The sequence below is a fragment of the Equus quagga genome, chromosome 1, assembly GCF_021613505.1.
Source record: "Equus quagga isolate Etosha38 chromosome 1, UCLA_HA_Equagga_1.0, whole genome shotgun sequence".
NCBI lineage: Eukaryota > Metazoa > Chordata > Mammalia > Perissodactyla > Equidae > Equus > Equus quagga.
In genome coordinates this window covers 35,654,250-35,674,659 of record NC_060267.1, presented here as the reverse complement: position 1 = coordinate 35,674,659, position 20,410 = coordinate 35,654,250, and the positions used below count along the sequence as shown (strand labels likewise).

General features: G+C 36.2%; 1 protein-coding gene and 1 long non-coding RNA gene across 7 annotated transcripts in view; one reads left to right on the top strand and one right to left on the bottom strand.

The window, feature by feature from the left end:
* SOX5 (SRY-box transcription factor 5) overlaps window positions 1-20,410 on the bottom strand; it is a 952,037-nt gene that overhangs the window by 514,896 nt on the left and 416,731 nt on the right. The gene's annotated exons all lie outside the window — the stretch shown is intronic.
* On the top strand, window positions 1,033-19,481 carry LOC124227404 (uncharacterized). The gene is made up of 3 exons (XR_006885475.1): window positions 1,033-1,097; window positions 1,545-1,636; window positions 18,693-19,481. It is a non-coding gene; the product is annotated as an uncharacterized LOC124227404 (long non-coding RNA).

Below are 20,410 nucleotides of genomic sequence, written 5' to 3'. Positions count from 1 at the left end.
GCATGATTGAACTGGTCAACTCCTTTTTTAGAGATACTTGATTTTCTTTTTTTTTTTGGTGAAAAAGATTGGCCCTGAGCTAACATCTCTACCAATCTTCCTTTATTTGTTGTATGTGGGACACCACCACAGCATGATTTGATGAGCAGTGTCTAGGTCTGCGCCAGGGATCCAAACTTGTAAAGCCCAGGCCGCTGAAGCAGAGCATGCAAACTTAACCACTATGCCACTGGGCCAGCCCCAAGATACTTGATTTTTTAATATCTTTTTTTATCTAGTTATAATCTATAGGTGGTTTGTATTTTGATAGATGATGAAACAACTGTAACGCATTCATATTTAAGTCTACCTATGAGTTTTAAAACACCAGAATTATTCCACAGTAGACTAAAAGTGACCGGTAGATAGAATTTTTGTGCTGTATACATTTACTACTACTTTATTTACTTGGACTATAAGCAAACTTCAAACAATGATATATTGTTTAACATTCAGGACTAAGGGTGTACTACTTTTGCTTTCCATTATTCTACAACATTTTAGCAAAATTTTGATAGAGTTACATGGGAGACAAATTATGTATGTAAAATAAAAACACTCTTCTGCAAGGACAATATAACTAAATGAAACTTGGAAGAACTGAAAAAAATGCCTTTGCATATTTCAGTCAGAAATTGTATAAATAACTACATGACACCAAAAACATGTAGACATTTTGGAAAAATCTTTACTATAGATTAACTATCTTTACTATGGCAATGCTAAGAATATAGAGGAGCTAAATAAATAAATGTTTAATGTCTAATCCAAATTTGATATTAATTAAGTACAGCAACGTTATCTCCCACAATATTTCCTAAATTCTTTCATATTGCAGAAAGTAACATCACACGGGTTAAATCGATCAAAATAAAATTTGGCTTAAGTGACTTTAGTTTTTGCATGCATTTGTGCAGGCATATATAATTTTTATATGTATTTGAAACCGTTATTGCTAATACTAGTTTCTATTGTCTGTCTGTATACTTCCCCCAGGACTATGGACTGTGTGTTGAAACTTCTAATGTTTGAAGATCTGCTTCTTTGCCCTTTGAACTGTAAGTCACTTTTGTTCCAAAATATTGTTTGCTGCATTCTGATTGATCCGTGTGCTTTTGCATCTTCCCCCGGATTCCAGAGCTATGCCACATTGCCTAAACCATGCAGAGAGAGCACAAATATTTGATAAGCAAAGCTGACTTTTAAAGTCTTTGTGGGGGAAGAAATGGCATTGTATCTAGTGTATGATTTTAGTATGTCTCATTGCAATGGTTAAACTGAAAAAATAAAAAACAAGATTGCCAGGGAAGACAAAAAAAAATTTTTAAGGACAATTCTATGTACTTGTGCATAAATAAATTAGGATTACCTTAGCTTGGTCTGTGTAATCATTAGCAGTAATATGCTTATTAACGTGTTAGTTTAATACATATGGCATCAAAGTAAAACCCAATGATGGAATTAAGCAAAATCACAAAATGATCGTTTTCTCTCTTTACCCTAAGCTGAGCAAGGAACCTTTCCAGACAGTGTGAACTCATTGGCTTCCCCATAACTCTACAGAGCTTCCGCTGCCATATAACTGGGAATCAGAGAGGTGAGGTCATTTCATCACTCCTTGCAAAAAAATGCAAAACGTCTGCTAAAATCTGACTTCATTTGATTTACTCTCCAAGACTGTTTTTTATTAAATATGTTTGACTGCTATCTCTAATTAAATGTAGAATTAATTTTGGCAAACTAACCACAGATGCAGTTTATGTTCAATTTTATCAGACAGATTTATTTATAAGCTGTCAACTTCTTGAAAGACTTCATTTTGGAGCAGTTTTAAATTGCTAACAGTAGCTGTAAATGGAGCTACTGTTCTCTGGAACACTAAAGGAAAAGTATGCTATAAATGTCCATTCCATCTGTGAGGAATCATAAAACAATCACATTCCTTTATTTTTTTTTCCTCCTTAGGACCTTTATTAAATTAGTTCAACTCAATTAAAAATAACTTCAAAAACATTTCAGAGCCTTTTGTTTCATGGAATACTTGGAACTCTCTGCACGGAACGTCACCCTTTTAACTAATCCCTTTTAGTAAATGGAGGAGAATAGTGGTATTGTGACTTCAGACAGTGCTTTCAAGGGTCTCTACTGTACCGAATTGAGGTCACTGCGAGACAATGCTCAACACCCAATAGCCATTCAAACATTCTTCACAACTCTATCAAACGTGTCTTTCTTTCTCTCACCCGCTTTCTCTCATGGCAAACCCAGAGGACAATGGAAAAGCCTCCAGCACCATTTATGGTCACCATATTTGCACATGACAAAGTCTATTCTTCCCGGTTTGCCAACTCCCTGTAAAAAGAATGAACCCTGGGATAGATTTTCCCACCATTACTGTTATTCAAACTTATCTTGTATTTAATTTTTTTGTTGTTGTTGTTAGAGGGCTGGTACGTGGCATTTGAGAAGCTGACTTGCTATTTTCGTGCATGTGTAACAAAGCAGAGACTAAATGCAGAATTAAATATGTCACATTAGAGCCAGCATATGCATGATGGAGTGTACAATTTCGTACAAAACAGAGACAAATGATGAAATTGGAATTATTATACCTTGTCTTATTGTCTAGCATTAACGGTATTATAAAATTTACTGTGTGCCCATGAACCGCCAGGCCTGTGCCCCACAAGCACTATTTAGTTTTGCTTGAGAGTTTTTGTGGCTGCAGCCACAAACAAACAAAATCAATTGCTGTAAATTTTTCTCACCAGGGCTGCTCCTTTCTGAAAGGAAAAAAAAAAAAAAAAAAAAAACCCGATGTATCCAGAGCATCGTCCTCCAAACAAACAAGAACACACATTTGCAAGCTATAGAGTAAAGTTGTTACGATGAAGATTTTGATTTTAATTAAGAATGGGATTTGTAGGACAATTAGTGAGATGTAATATTCTTTGCAAGAAACAGTGCCCTTATTGGAAATACCATCTACAATGGAATGGGGGCATTTGGAGCTGCACAGAGACTTACTTCCATGGGTTTCTACAGATAATGAGTAGGAAAAATACGAGGAAAATGTAGATATCTCACCTGAAACGCAGGAATACAAATACTGCTTGTCTTTTTTTTTCCCCCTTAATTTTTCTTTTTAATTTAAGTCATGGATATCTGTGCTGTTGAGATTTTAATCAGGTAATCCTCTTATCATTAACACACTTTATAAGTTATTTTCTTCACAGTTATTCTAAACCACACATTATTAGGAGTGTACTTCATCTTATTTGATGATTTTACAAAGATGTAATAATATATTTAATGATAATAATGGCAATAAACTTCTCAGTTATTTTGGATACGCTCAGCTGCCCTAACATTAAAAAGAGGGCCTTTTCTCACAATATAGAACAGAATTTGTGTAACTGCTTAAATGTTGGAATGACCATTTCTTTTATAGTATATAAATTTTCATGTGTTAGGAAAACGAAAAATGCATTTCTTAACCAAACGGCTGATAATTTCTCAAGTCTCTTCAATTAATTTTATAACAAAATTTCCATTTTTCCTTTCTATACTCTATAAGATTAAACATTACAAAGTAAGTTAGGGGACCTCCTTCCTACAGCAGCAGGAAGAATTATAAAATTCACGTGTACGTGTTTTAAAACATGTATTGAGTATCAAAATTCTGCAAGATTTATTCTATGGTATTTATGAAGCATATGCTACCTGCCAGGCATTGTCTCAAGCAATGGTACAGTACAATGCACACTGAAGGTATCTTTATGCAGCTTATGATCCGCTGGGAAGACAAACAACGAAACCACTGTAATCACTCACTGTGTGAAGGGCTGTAGATACACAAATAAGTATAAGGTTTCTTTCCTTTTACAAGTTGAAAGTGCAGATTCCCCAGAACTATGGCAGACAGGCTGAGTGTAATTTACGGCGGTTAGTGAGAACCCATCTGAAAAGCATTGTTATAAGTGTACTCAGGTTGAGAATGAGAAACACAGAGTTTAGCTTAAGGAAAGGGTAGAGAAGGACCAAGAAAGAACAAAACAGGAACACAAAACAGCAACAGGTACATCATAACAAGGAACATGTAGTGGTCCATGATGTCTCTAATGAGGCTATTTACATGGGATTAGGGCAAGATAGGTCTGGAAATCTAGACTGGAGCCACAGTGTAGTCAGTGGTGCTTGAATTCTACCCTTAAGGACAGCTGATTGGTGTAGGAAGAAATAGGGAGCCAGAAAGGAATCCCAAGACTACTTAAGGATTTCAACTCACAAGAGATGAGGTATGGTGTTTCTGCTGTGCCAAAGGAAAGGAAAGGAAAGGAGAAGATGAATTAAAGACAGAAAAAAGATCTGTGTGCTTGGGAAGCCAGATATGGTAGCTGAGAAAGGGAAGGGAGTCAATGTGATCTCAAAGGTTTGAGATCTCAAAGGTTTGTGGCCATATCTACAATGTAGAACTATGTGAAATTGCCAACCTAATACATCCAAAGGATATCCAAATAGAGGCGGTAGAAGAGAGAGAAGAGAGGTTCAAGGATAAAAACATGGTTTGTCTCTAGCTTCAGGAAGCAGAAAGGCAAGGTGGAGTCAGTGAAATGGTTACATGAAACAGTCTCCTCGTAGAGATAGAACTCAGACTTAATTTCCTTAGTATCACTGAAAACATGAGAAAGCTCCCGGTTTTCTACTCCAGTGTTAGTTTCAAAATATAACAGATTTCATATGCTCTGTATCTCTCCGAGACCTAAGGTTCCTGATTTATTATTTCCTCCTTCATTGTCCTTTAATTAAAGCCCTATGTATGACATTTTAAAAATAAGATTTCAGTTTAAAAATATTCCTCTGTACATTTTACTTCAGTGAAATAGGAACATGGTACACTTCACCAACTCAAACACCCCTCCATCCTACCAGTTACAGTAACTTTGTGGTTATTGTCAATTATCACTATTAATTTCAAAAATGGTCCTCTTCATGCTGTTTCTAATCATATTCTACCTCCTATTTTATTCTATAACTCCAGTGGAAGTTCAAAAGGCACATCTTGTCCTTTAATGGCTGTCTCATTGCGAATAACCCTATCTCACCACCATGCATTTTACCTTAATTATTACAAATGCTGAATCTTAACTATGGCTATCTTTCTCCGGATTGATAAGCTTTATATAATAACAATGATGCTAAATGGAGCTTAAATACAGTCACTTGGATATTTTCCTTATTCTCTTTCTAATTACCTTGTGGAGGAAGTGTTGTTACCGCCATACTTTCATAATGATTATGTGGATGACTGGCTGACTTCAAAATCACCAAAGAGCATCTGGAAAAGGAGGGTATGTGTTCTTGTTTAGGATGATAATAATAAAGACAGCTGACATACAGAACCACCACTATACTACCTGGTACTTTGTTCAAAATAAAAGGACACTTCCTTCTGACTGACCCTGCCCAGCAGGCAAGGGCATGGACAGCAAGAGAGGCAGGGGGTGACTTTCAGCCCGTTCACCTGCTATTCATCTCCTCAACTGGCCAGCTTTGGGCCATGTAAAAACTACACAATCGAGTGTGGGGCTCTGGCTTGCTACATGCCGGAAACTCTGTTGTATGCATTCCATACATAACATCTCCATTAAATCTCACAACAGCTCTATGAGTTAGGTGCAATATTGTGCCCATTTCACAGAGGTAAACTAACTTGCCTAAGGTCACAGCTTGTCAGTGGAAGCATCAAAGTTGTTGGATAGGCATTCTGACCTCAGAGCCCTCATTCATAGCCACAGTGAATTACTGCGGGTATCATTATGTTAAACTAGGATTTTATTTCATACTTTTACATTTTATTTGTATTTTGTTAATTACTTGGCTATAATACATATGTGTTAATGGTTGCGGGCTGAATAAGTCCCACATACACACTACAATCTACTGTTTCCTTATGCAACTACTTCCTAATAAGTGGGTGGGAGGTATATTTAGAAAGATATTTCACAAATGGCTTCAAATTTTTCATATTTGAAAGAAGAACAGATTCCTCATTTTGAAAAAATAAACACTTTGTCATTAACAGAAAAGAAAAACTACTGTTAATTTTAAGATGGGCAAAGAAATTAACTCTGAAAATATCCCTCCTCTGATATCCCCTTCAAAATAAAAGCTTAGTCAGCACACTTAAATTAGTAAAAAAATTCTCTAAGGTAAGATAAACAGTATAACTTGTCTACACAGACAAGCAAGCATATGCTCAAAAAAAAAAAGTATTTAAAATACACTAAAAATATTTTACTTGGTAGTAAAATACTTCTTAAAGTATTTCTGAACTCAAACTAGTTTTGCTAAATCAAAAGTTTTCTTTCGAGTGGTTAAGAAAGCCAAGAACATTCAAAATGATTTTAAAACCATTCTACCTATTACTGTCTATGTTTCCAAAGGAAGCATTGGCAAACACATTTTGGCTGTTAAGGGAGAGAAAACACTGTACAATATCTTTTTCATTGTCAAAATAAACCCTTAGTTAAGAAACTTCTGGGTATTGGGTATTGGGTAAAATTAGTATATATTGGAGGCCATAGACTGTTAGAATGTTTTTCCCTTAAATGATTCGAGAAGAGAAACAACTAAGGGTGCCGTGCTCAATTCCTATAGTACTTGTGGAAATGCCACAAGAATACAAAATCTATTTGCTTGTTTCTAAGGTAACCTTAAACTTACACACTTTGGATTGTAGAATTTAGCAAACAAGAAGCAGAAAAAGAGGCAAAGGAGGAGGAAGAGCAACTCGCCAAGCCTTAGGAAAAAATTAATTTCAAATTACATTAAGGGAGCTAATTGGAAGGAGAAAACTTCTGAAATGATTTCCAAGGTAATGATGTTTCACCCACAAAACCAAACTTTAAAATTAATGTTATTATTTCATTTCTAGTAACTACAGTGCTCTCTACAGAATCTGAGTGGCTTGACAGGCCCAGGAGAGTCAAAACATTCAGGAGAACAGTTATGCTTTTTCTGTTCTTTCTTTAAATTACTCACTAGATACAAATCCACTAAAGTTGGTGAGAATTTCCAAATGCAATGAACACATAACTGTAAAATACAAAACACAATCAAATATTCAAAGTTTAGAATGTTACATTCATTCATTCAATGAATCTTTATTTTTGCCATGGTGATATTTCAAGAATATGTCTGCAAGTACCAATCAAAGACAGAGCTCCAAGATCATTAAACAAAAATGACATACACATATCATGTTTTCACAAAATTTAGAGTGACCTGTTTTCTTGATTATTTAAATATACATTTAATTAACTTAGTGCCAAGGGCTTGTGCATATGTTTCTACATGTTGGCCACTGCCCAGGCATACACTGCAACCAAATGTTTAAAGAACTATCAAGTGTCTATTTGTTCTCTCTCTCTCTCTCTCTCTAAATATATATACAGATAATTTTAGAATTTGTTTTAATTATACAATCAATATTAATAATTAATCGATTATTGTTCCATAAATTACTAAAATTCTAATCATAATTTATGAGTGAAATGTGTTAAGAAAAAGGCTATATTGATATATTGACAAATTTTCAAACAGAGATCTTATATGCTTTAATTGCAACATCCACCCTGCATATATATTTAAAAGAGTAACATAAAGCAATAAATACCCCTTATCTTTATTATTCATCTACTCTTGTTTCTATTTTTACCTTGTGTATTTATTAACGTGTACAGGGTAAAACCAATCGGGCGCTTTACCTACAAGTATCAGGCCGATTTACTTGGTTACCAGGGTGCAAAGGTCTATGTGGAGAGGATGAATTTATTTTATCTTTGATAAAATGATTAAAATGGTAGATTATATGCTTTTTATTTCAGCTGAAAGCAAATATTCTGAAAGGGAATTGTGAAGGTGATATTTTGGGAAGCAATGAACTTCAAATTAAGGTGTAACCCCCGACTGTAAATTCTGAGATCATTTAATTTACTCCTGTAGATAACATGTTTAGAATACGTGGGAAAAATCACATTCCTCTTTTCTAGGGGCTGATCCCTAAATATTTTTTTTTCCATTGGAAATCTTCCTTTTAAAATATTGAAGGGAGTTAGTATTTAAAAATAGACTGCTCTAAATATTCACAGCCTCCATTTATTCGAACAACAGGCAAAAATAAAAGCATCTCTTGTTTTGCTCCCTACTAATAGAGCTAACAGGGTCTCAGTGTAATGAAGAAGAGAGACAGGGCTCTTTAGTCCTCACCATTCTTCCAACTAGTGAGTCTCTACTGATAACTCAGAAATGGGCCAAAAAGTAGGAGGAGGCACTTACATCCCCCAAGAAAGCTGTGAGCAATGGGTAAGAATCTTTGCCCTTATATTTTAGAAATACTAAAAGAAAGCATAGAGAGCCCTTTCCATAAATCTCACTTTTTTTTAAATCAAGAATTTATCAATATAGGGCTACTGAATCAAAGACATACAGATTTTACATACTTTCAGCAGCAATCTAATGGTGAATGTAAATTTTAGGGGAAAAGGGTTCATTTTGAAGATAGACTTCTTCCCCATTCCCTGTAATTATGAGCTCTGAATATGCTGTCTTAGAAATTGTCTATTGGCATTTATAAAATGTAGCACATTTTTTTCATTTATATAAGAACAGTATAATATCACAATTTCTGCTACTAAAAGCTGCCTTAGTGAGGTTTGTGTAGACATGGAACTACCAAACCTTTCCACGTATTCCTGCTGAAACAGGGGAAGATAATAAAATACTAGTTGGTGAACAGGGGGAGCAGCAAGAGGAAACATACATATGGATTTGATTACTTGAATGTAAGTGAATAATCTGGCAATCTAATATTAATTAAAATATTTTGAGGGTCTCATTAAACACTAAGGGCTAATTTTAGTCTTCCTTCTATCTACCTACCTTCTAATCACTACTATTTCAGATGATTTGGCATTTTCACTTGAATATGGCCATAAATTCTTACATTGATAAAACATCATCTTATCCCCTAAATCAGTAATTCGCAAACTTTTCTATCCCAACTCTTGAGAAACGTTATATGTACAATCCTATTGGCAACAATGACCCATTATGGCAGCACATCTTAATTAGGGATATATATTTAAATGAGGAGAAGTATTTTGAAAAGTGCCTTCTTCATCCGGCCTTCTGAATCGCACCCCATAGAAAGCTTGTATCCTATGGTTGAGAATCATTACTGATTTACTTAAGAATGGAACAAAATGTTTATCAGTTTTTATGCCTGAGATGCCTATAATAAAATTGCTGATGACTCGTTAACAAGTATTTAGATCCAGTAATATGCTCCTGGGTACAAATGAAAAATACTGGTATTCATCCAAAAGTCAGTAATATATCTGTGTAAAAATAGCCATATATTTTCAGAGTGTAAAAATATTAGTGAATTGGGAAGATAAAAGAAATGTAATTACTAGCTGATTGGTAATTCCTTATTTTCGCCCTTGCTTCTAACAAATTCCTCCATGTACAGGAGAGAGCAGATTTTTCTGCTTCATCCTAAAAAACAAAGAATGATTGCTACGCCCTTCCCCCCAGTTTCTATATACAGTCACTAAAATCCATCTGCATTCCAGTCGTCATTACAAATGATAGCTTTGCCAGATCTAGTCCTATAAATTGATATATTGGAAAAACTGGCATGAATATTTTAATGTCCTGCCATTCTAAAGAATAAGCTTTAGGTTTTGTATTTACATTTGAATATTAGGAATTTATATATGACTACACGTACAAATGTCTATATATTCATGCATAGAGAAAAGTTAACCAAATTGAAAATTTAATCTGTTATTTTTTTAATGTATATACTACAGAGCTATATTGTCATCTTTGATAAATGTGGGAAATTGAGGCACAGAAGTACCCTCTAGGTGATAACCAAACAGCATCTGACAAAGAGCAGAAAGACTGGTAAAATGCCCATGCCTTATGTGCTTTCCTCTCTGGTCTAAACACCAGATTGCCATAGAGATTCCTATAAGGAATTCTTTAGGATGAGACCTGAATAGTTAAAGTAAATGAAAGATGTATTCTGAACATGGAGATTCTCAGCTACTATATTTCCTTCTTCATTTCTGGAAAATGAGTTGGCTCTCCACAAGTGTTTGGTATAATAAAAGACTTACAAGGTAGTTCTAATGGCTTTTTGCGATTATTACACCACCTCCATTGTACAGGAAATGGAAAGCATGTAGGCATTTTTTCCTTCAACGAAAAAATTGATACTTAAGATCAGGTAGAACAATTTAAGATAACAAACCAGTTTACCCCAATAGACATTTAATGACTAAATATTTTAGACGATTAACAGAATCATAATCGGTGATTTTAAAATACCTTGAAATCCCCAGCAAATGGAAACTACCTCATTTTTTAAAAGTGTATTTTTATTAAAAGCCTTATTAAAATATTTTTCACTACTTTTCATTTACTTAGATCTTGATTTTAAAGGAAATAGCAAATTTATGGTTTACAAGTGCCCTTTTCAAATCCTTAACTTCAAACTCAGTAAAAGTAATTATTTACCTCCCTTTGGAAAGATAGTTGGCAAAACGAAAGGGAAGCATAAGCTCACATTCACTTATATTTCTATGTGACCAGGAAAAACGCTTCTGCAGTGACAGAGTGCTCATTCTTACTGTTTGGTCAAAGACCACTGACGGAATCACCCCAAGAACTCAAAGAGACATATATCATGCCAGTAAGTGAGTCAATAAAATTGTATATTAGTGTGATTATCTGTAAAGAAATACAAAAATAAGCAAACAATGTAATGGTCAGGAAGTTCCCTCAATTAAAAAAATAGCAAACTATTGAACAAATATTTGGATAAATCGAAATATTTGGATTAAAATATATCTAAAATACATGCATATTTTACTGTGAAACTTTCACTATTTTTGTTAACAACTTAATTTTCCCAATATACTATCAATGTAAGATAGAGCCAGCTCTGTGCCATAAGCACGTTCAGGGTAATTGGCGGTATGCTGTAGGCATCCAATCTGAAAGCAAATCATGAGAGAGTGGGGGAATGACATTTAGAGACAGAATAAATTACATAACACGGGAACATCTGAACCAAGCTCCCAGCACCAGGGAGGATTTGGGAGGGATGCGGCAGAACACCTGACAAGATTGCTTTTGGTTTTTCAAGCCTACAAGTTGACAGAGAACTGTCGACACCTTATGGAAAAGCCTGAGAAACATTCCAGTGAGTTCTGCTGCTATATTTTCTGTACTTTCTTCCTTTTAATTGTCATTCAGAGCAACTTTTGAAGAACAAAGCCCAAGTGCATTCTTAAGTTTGGCTCTTTGTTCACCAATTCAAAACATAAACTCGCTTGGTGACAACGCCTGACAAGAAATCACAATATTTCAGAGACGCTAGACTTCTCCGAGGAATACACAGTAGGTATTGATGTTTTTAAATATCACAGGTCTTGTATTTAAGCTGACACACAATAAAGAGAATAGAAGATGAAATATAATTCTACATTATAAAATGATGATATATTATCATCATATGATGCATCAGTGGTGTTTTACTGGTTAAAGCTAGTGGCAAAATTTGAGAAGTTTCCAAAAGTAGAAAATAAAAGTTAAATTTTCACCAAAAAAGGAGAGATGTAAAGTGAATAGGGAATACTATTTTATCATAAATTTTAGTAAAACAGTCCGATACTGGGATGAGACAGAGGGAAATGGCAGAAATGACTTACCAGGATACAGGAAATCCACGTTAAGATTGAAAACATAGTATTTTTCTTTAAAAGAATCCAATCATTCAAGCTGTGATATACGAAAATGCTAGTTAGGTGGGGGCTTTTAGTGTCATCTAGTCGTTTCTTTTTCCTATTCTTTCATTGCCACCTATCCTTTACTTTTTTATCTGAAATTCTACTCATCCATTGAACGCAAGTTCCCCCAGGATGCCTTACCTGAAATCTGCAATCAGACTATTAACTCTTTCCAAGATATTGCTTGTTTAATCCAGCCTCTGTCTGGCTGCTTATAGAGATGGCGTTTACTGCTTGACAGAGCACTGCGTTTTTGAGCTACTTTACATCCCAGAAAATTCTTTCTCACGCTGAGCCAAATTGAACTCCCTATAATTTTACATGCATTCAATAAACATTTAGAGAGTGGCACCTATGTAGGATTAAAATAGGTATGAAGCATAAATGTGAATAACGTATAGTCTCTGGCCTGGATTTAAATCCTGGCTCTGGGAAAGTCTCTTTCCCTCCCCAATTTTTAACATAATATGTGCTCATTATAGCTATTGAAAAATGCAGAAAACATAAAGAAGAAAACACTGATGACTCACACCTCAGCTACCAAATGGAGGGTAACCATTAAGGTTTTGGCATAACTCTGGTCTGCTCCCTCCACCCTGTTCCCTCTCCCCCTCCCCCCTCCCCCCTAATATTTTTTATCACAGTTTGAAGCCAAGTTGGTTACTGCTTAGCTGATTGCCATTACCTACGTTCAACCACAGTCCACCTAGAAAGTTGGAGACAAAGAAGGGAAACCCATTTGACCTCAAGGGCTAGGTTTTCATCGCACCTCTACTCCTGAGGAGAGTTCTCAGGTTACAGGAAAGCCGACGTGGCTGAATTTCACTGATTCATTGTCTTTCCTCTCTGCTAATCTGGGGAAGAATAAATCTCTACAGAAGGACTTATTTGCTTTCCAGGCTGAGCCAAATGCTGCTGATTTGTTTTCAGTTGTTTTATTGGAACCACTTTAAAGACCTCACCAAGGAGAACTCTCTCCCCACAAACAGAACCTCTACATTACTGGGGAAGCAGAATCTTATACTTCTTAGCCAGTCTTGGGAAGTGATGTCTGTCCTAACCTTTGGAGGCTGAACCACATGGCAGCCCCTGAAGTAGGCTGCACCAGGGAACGCCACTTCACTAGACATGGTCAGGCCCAGAAGAAGCCCATAGATTCTTCCACTGGAAGAAACTGGTTAGACCTAATGGTCCTGGGTACTAAAATGGGGGTAAAGCCATTCTACTAAAAGCTGCATCTTAAGCTGGCCCTAAGTTGAGGAATATCACCCAAGTAACTGATATAAAAGTTTCATAGACCAAGTACAGATAATCCTATAAAGACCCTGTAATAGATTGCAAAACCGTCCACGAATTCTTCCCATACCTGTATGAATACCCTTTAGTGATGTAACGTTATAGCTCCTCACATTAAGAGGTGGAGTCTATTTCTCCAGCCCTAAATCTGGGCTTGGCCATGTGAGTTGCTTTGGACCACGCAACACTAGCAATGGTCCGAGAAAGTACTTGTGCTTTGGCATGTGTCCTCACTTGCTGGTCTTTAGAATCCAGAGATTGCCACATGAAGCCTGGGCTAATCTACTAGAAGATGTAACACCACATGGTAAGAGCCCCAACCACCTAAGCAGTCTCAGTCATCCTGGCCAACCCATAAAATCATGAGCTAAATAAAATGGTAGCTGTTTTAAGCCACTAAGTTTTGGGATGGTTTGTTAATTATCAAAAATGCTAATGGATACAACACCTTACCCAATCCATTAATCAATACTTTGTGGTTAGGGCTATCCAACCAGCTAAAATGTCAGTGAACTGTGTGCTCCATGAGTAACACCTTCAAAGTAACTTTTCTCCATTTTGTCCAAAAAAAGATTCATTATATCAAAAGAATATAATATTTTATATTTTTCTATATTGATACTTATTCTAGTTCATTCATTTTAACTGTTGTATGAATAAACCCTACAATTTATTTTTTGTCTGCTGAAAATATCTTGGTCTTTCATTTTTTTCCGATTGAACATTGCCAAATTGCTCTTCAAAGCGACTGTACCAATTCCCAGCGCCACAAAACTGTAGGAGAGCTCCCATTGCTCTTTACCCTCTCAACACTAGCATCTTCATTCACTTTTGGCAATCTGCTGGGTTTCAAATGGTATATTAGTTTAATTTGAATTTCCATCATAACTAGTGAAGTTGCAGATCACTTTATTGGACATTTATGTTTCTTCTTCTATAAAATGCCTGTTTATTCCTTTTGCTCATTTTACTATTAGGTAGTTTGTCTTTTTCCTACTGCTAACGTTCTTAATGCTTATCCTTTGGTGGCTATAGGTTTTCCAATATCTCCCCTCTGTCAGCGGCTTATTTTTCTGTCTGTTTTTTTTTTTTTAATGGTCCCTTTTGATGTATAGAAAATGCAACTTTAATGAGGCCAAATTTATTAATCTTTTCCTTGATGAAATCCTTCCTTAACCTGAGGTCATAAAAATATTCCTATTTTTGACTGTAGAATTTTTAAAGTTTTGCTTTTCACTTTCAGAGTTTTAAGCCACCTGGAATTTATTCTGTCACCAGGATCTAATTTTACCTTTTTCCATATGGATAACCAATTGTCCTAGCACCATGTACTGAAGAGCCCATACTTTCCCTACCGATTTTTAATGCCACAACTGTCAAGTGTCATGCTTTCACATATGAATTTAACTGTTTCTGGTCTCTCATTTCTTCCCCTCATGCTTTCATACATGAACGTAACTGTTTCTAGACTCTCATTTCTTCCCCTCTCTGGTTCATGTGATGGATTTAATTTCAATTCCATTCTGTCTAAGTTTTTTGGCTTTATTATAAGTAAGAGATTTTACAGAAAGTCATCCCCAAATCTGTACTTCTTCAAAATTGTCTAGCTTACTTCTTCCTTTCTTTTGTTTCCCCAAGTAAATCACCTACAAGTACAGCCTCCCTTCTGAGAATGACGGGTGCTAGTCTTGAATGGAAAGGCTGTGCATTACAAATCCTCTTTTAATTCCTCATCATTTCCAGCCCCAAGAACACATACACATATACACACATACATCACAGAATGAAAGGGAGACTTTCTTGATTATTCCAGAAAAAACAGGCTTCCAAAAAGCAGGAGAAAAGGGAAAAAAATATACAAATTACTGGATTTTACAACGAAACGAAATAAAATTTGAATAGATTGTTTTCTTCCTTAACTCTGTAAATATAACATTTTCCTCAAGTAGTTGATCTCTTCCTTTCTCACCTCATACAATTTCAGAGAAGTTTCTTTGCCTTGCCCTGTCCTTTAGCTTTTAGTTTTTGTTTTTGCTTTCTCCAACTTGAACAAAGTCTAGATTTTAGCCATCTTGACAGGCGATCGCTTATGCCTTTTTCTTTTCTTCTGCATTGGGATCGCTTTGATTGCATTGTCAAAAATAACTTCTTAAATAGTAACTCATTGCTTTAGACTCATCTTCTGTCTTAGAATCTGACATTATATTCCCAGATTATCATTAACCAACCTCTTAGCCCAACAGCTCCTTCTTGATGATTAGAATTAAGCTCAAGGATTAATTCTGCTCATTGTAAATGCTACCTTTTATTTTTTAATTGTAGTAAAATACACATAACATAAAATTTACCATTTTAACCATTTCGAAGTGTACAGTTCAGTAGCATTTAACACATTCACAGTGTTGTGCACCATAACCTCTATTCATTCCAAAATATTTTCATCACCCTAAAAGAAAACCTTTCACCCATTAAGTAGTCACTCCACACTCGCCCTTCCCCTCACCCCTAGTAACCACCATTCTACTTTCTGTCTCTACGAATTTAACTACTCTAGGTATCTCATACAAGTAGAATTATATAATATTTGTCCTTTTGTGACTTGCTTATTTCACTTAACATAACGTCTTCAAGGTTCATCGATGTTGTAGCAGGTGTCAAAATTCCCTTCCTTTTTATGGCTAAATAATATTCCATTGTGTATTTATAGCCCATTTTACTTTTCCATTCACACAGTGAATGGGTTGTTTGCACCTTTGAGATATTATGAATAATTCTGCTATACACATCTGTGTACAACTTTCTGTGTGGAAATATGTTTTCATTTCTCTTGCGGATATTCCTAGGAAAGTAACTGCTAGGCCATATCGCAATTTTATGTCTAACTTTTTGAGGAACTGCCAAACTGTTTTCCACAGTGGCTGTACCATTTCACATTCCAACCAGGAATGTATGAGAGTTCCAACTTCTCTACATCTTTACCAAAACTTGCTATTTTCATGGTTTTATTTTATTTTTTTATTGTTATTATAACCATGTTAGTGAATGTAAAGCAATATCTCATTTGGTTTGATTTGCATTTCCCTGGTGACTCATGATGTTGAGCATCTTTTCACGCGCTTATTGGCCATTTGTATACATTCTTTGGAGAAATATTTATTCAAGTCCTTTGCCCAGTTTTTAATTAAGTTGTTTGTCTTTTTGTTGTTGAGTTGCAAAAGTTCTTTCTATATTCTGGATACTAGACTCTTATCATATATGATTTGCAAATATTTTCTCCCATTCTGTGGATTGTGTCCCAATCTCTTTATAGTGTCCTTTAATGCACAAATATTTTTAATTTTGATGAAGTCCAATTTATTTATTTTTTCTTTTGTTGCATGGGCTTTTGGTGTCATATCTAAGAAAGCACTACCCAATTCATTGTCATGAAGATTTACTCCATGTTTGCTTCTAGTAGTTTTACAGCTTTTTACTTCTTATATTCAGTTCTTTGATCCATTTGGAGTTAATTTTTGTATATGATATCAGTTAAGGGTCAATTTCATTCTTTTGCATCTGAATATCCAGTTATCTCAGCACTACTGTTAGCTTTTATGAAGTTAAATCAGCAGTAAAACAAGTCAGGAATGAATTTGGTTCAAAGTGAACAGTCCTCTCTCATTTCTATGATTGGTAACCAAATATTTTATCTTCATGATATATACTACTATCTGTCATACTCTCATTTGATATATATCTTGGAATAAGCTGTCAAGTTTCATTGTTGCATAACCTTTGGAAACCTCACCCCATAATGCATCACCTTCTTTAAAAATTTAAAGTCCACTTTGTAATCCATCTCCCATACTTTGTTATTTAAACTTTTATTTGTATGTCAATCAACTATTCTCAGGAATTTTCTTTTTCAGAGAAGTTCTTAGCATTTAGAGAGAACTGAGTTCTGGGAATCTACAATTTTTTGTCACACCTATTAACTTTCACAGTTGCCAGTTTTACCAATTTATTTCACTATTTTCCTTTCTTTCCATCAATTTTAGTCACTAGAGTGGTGTGATAATTATTGGAGGTAGGTATCGGCTAGTAAAATTTGTAAGTCATCATGAGCCCTTTGCAACTAACAGAAGTGGTTACAGGTAGGACTTAACTAAAAAGATGTTAGTGTTCACTTCCTTATTAACCACTTAGCTTGATTAACAGCCCCTTTAGTACTTTTCAGCATGAGTCCTCTATTACAAATTTCCTATTCTTGGGGGTTCCAATGATAGTTTTCTCTGTAGTCTTACATAATTTTGCAGAAGTAAGACTGCTTTGAAAATATTTAATTTGGGACACTAGTTAGCAAAATCATACAAAAACACATACACATACACACAAGTTTTCAATTGCTTGGGACATTGGTATCAATTTGACCCTTTTACTGAGTTCATTTACCTCTGGATGGGCTCTATTTGTAGATTACAGGACTTATTAACAGGGCAAGGTTTTGAGAAATGGCTACAGTGCTTATAAAAATGGATTTGAATGCTACCACTGCCTTGATAAACTAAATGTTCTTCTTGGATAGCAGAAGGAATCTAGAAATGTGAGAATGAAAGAAAAATTTCCTTTAGTACGGAAATTTTTAGTAAGTTTCCTTTAGTAAGGCAATTTTTCTTCCCAGAAATGCATACAGTTTCTTTGTCTTGAACTCCCAGCTCTCACCTTCTCCAACCTCTCTCTGTTACATCTCTCTCTGAAGAGGCAGGCTCGTCCAGCTCTAGAGCTCACACTGACCATGGAGGGGAGTAACCAGAAGCCATATATCCACCAGAAGGAAAGGTCTGCAATTAGCTACATGTTCATACACTCAGACTCATGTTAGCCATGGGTATCGATGTGCCCTCCCCTAAGTACAGTTTTCTTGTTCACTGAGTTTCAATGTTTTATGCTTAACCAAAAGCTATCTGTTAGTCCTGGAACCACTTCTAAGCCTTAGGCGAGGCTCTGATAATTTCTAAGATTTTTGTCTGCTACTTCTCTACTAGGCCAAAACCTGATACCCACAAACTCTCAATCACTAGCTAAGGTTTCCTTCCAAATGGAGTCAATTTTACACCATCATAAGCCTGACATACAGTCTGACTTCAATCATTCCCCTTGCTAAAATAACCCACCTACCAGTTGTGACTTTTTTTTTTAAGATTTTATTTTTTTCCTTTTTCTCCCCAAAGCCCCCCAGCACATAGTTGTTTATTCTTTGTTGTGGGTCCTTCTAGTTGTGGCATGTGGGACGCTGCCTCAGCGTGGTTTGATGAGCAGTGCCATGTCCGCGCCCAGGATTCGAACCAACGAAACACTGGGCCACCTGCAGTGGAGCACGCAAACTTAACCACTCAGCCATGGGGCCAGCCCCCCAGTTGTTACTTTTTAAAATATCCAAGCTGCCTCTGATTAACCCCAGGATTGGTGTGTTACAGTTTTAATTATTGGTCATATCTTTTGTGGGTTTTGTAGGTCAGGATCCCTGAGGAAGCAGATCCTGAGATGAAAATTTCCAAGCAGGAAGATTACTTGTCTTCTTGGGATCAACAACCTGGAAGGAAATAGGACTGGGCAGAGAGAGAAGTTAAATTGTAAGGTAATCCAAACAAAACCCTCTGCAGATCCTACAGGAGTCTTTGCTGACTCTTCAGAGTTGTCCTGAATTGGGATGAAAGACAGAAACCTTTATACTTCTTCATCAACCAATCACTGGATGCAGGGTGCCCACAGGACGAGGATGGGACATGAGGCAAAGTAACTCTCTTCAGATGAGGCAAGTCTCAGAAAGTGACTCAGCTGAAAATGGCTGCCAACAGTTCTAGCAGCTGGGGGGAATGAGTGCTTCAGTCCTGAAGAGAATCTGGGTGACACAGCATGGCATGTACTAAAGTTAACTACATCTCAATCTCAGCCATTATTCTACCTATTGGCTTGCTGAAGAGGTACTAGGTTGGCTCACAGAAGCAAATGGACCAGTTATGACATCAAGTAAGAAAAGGCTTTCTCCTCCCTACACTCCCCCTTTGTCAACAAATGGAGCTAACTGGACATTCCCCAATTCACTAATTAGCTGTGAGACAAGGTGTTAGTCTCACCTCTTATCTGCACCTTCATTTGGTCAGTTGTAAAATGAGAAATTTGCATCTGATGAGCTCTAAAGGTGCATCCAACCCTACTATTCTATGATAATAATCATATTATGTCAGATTAAGTGTAATGCAGATGCACAAATACTGTTCATGGAGTTTAGAATCTTATACTGATTAGTACTTCTCTTTAAAATACTTCTCTATAGGGCTAGCCTTGTGGCTTAGTGGTTAAGTTCAGCGTGCTCTGTTTCAGAGCCTGGGTTTGGTTCCCGGGCATGGACCTACACCACTCGTCAGCAGCCATGCTGTGGTGGCAACCCACATACAAAACAGAGGAAGACTGGCACAGATGTTAGCTCAGGGTGAATCTTCCTCAAGTAAAAAGAGGAAGATTGGCAATAGGTGTTAGCTCAGGGCAAATTTTCCCCACCCAAGAAGAAAAACTTCTCCACTTCACTTGCTCCGATTTCCTGCATCTTCAATCTCTTCCTTTTCAGTGGATCATGGGTAATAGAATACCAACCATGTTCTTGTATTTCCCTGCCCAAAAATATGGAGTCATCATTGATCTCTTTCTTTTCCTTGCCCTTTACCCTGTTCCTGAGCAAGTCATGTCAGTTTAACCTCCACAATATGCATCAATCCCCACATTTCTCTTCACCTCTGCAATCTCCATCCTGGTCCACAATTTATCAATTCTTTTGCAATAACCTCCTAACAACTCCTTCTCCACGGAGAGAACAGTCATCTCTTTGTAGAGAAATCAATCAGCTCAAGTTGCTCACCTTCTTAAAATCCTTCAATAGTGTCCATTGCTTTCAGGATGAAAACTAAGCTTCCAACCACTGCTTAAGAGGCCCTCTGTTGATCTGGGTCTTGCCCACTTGTCCACTTTTGTCTTCTAAAATTATGCTCAACATTAGTTACGATGCTCCAACCACATCAGCTTCTTTCCTGCTCTTTGAACCTGGCAACACTTTGGTCATCTCCAAGACATCTCATTTGCTGTTCCTTGCCCAGGAAAATCTCCCTCTGCAATTCCTGTGACTGATCCATTCTCATCCTTCAGCTCAAAGGAAACCTTACCATAGAAGCTCTCTC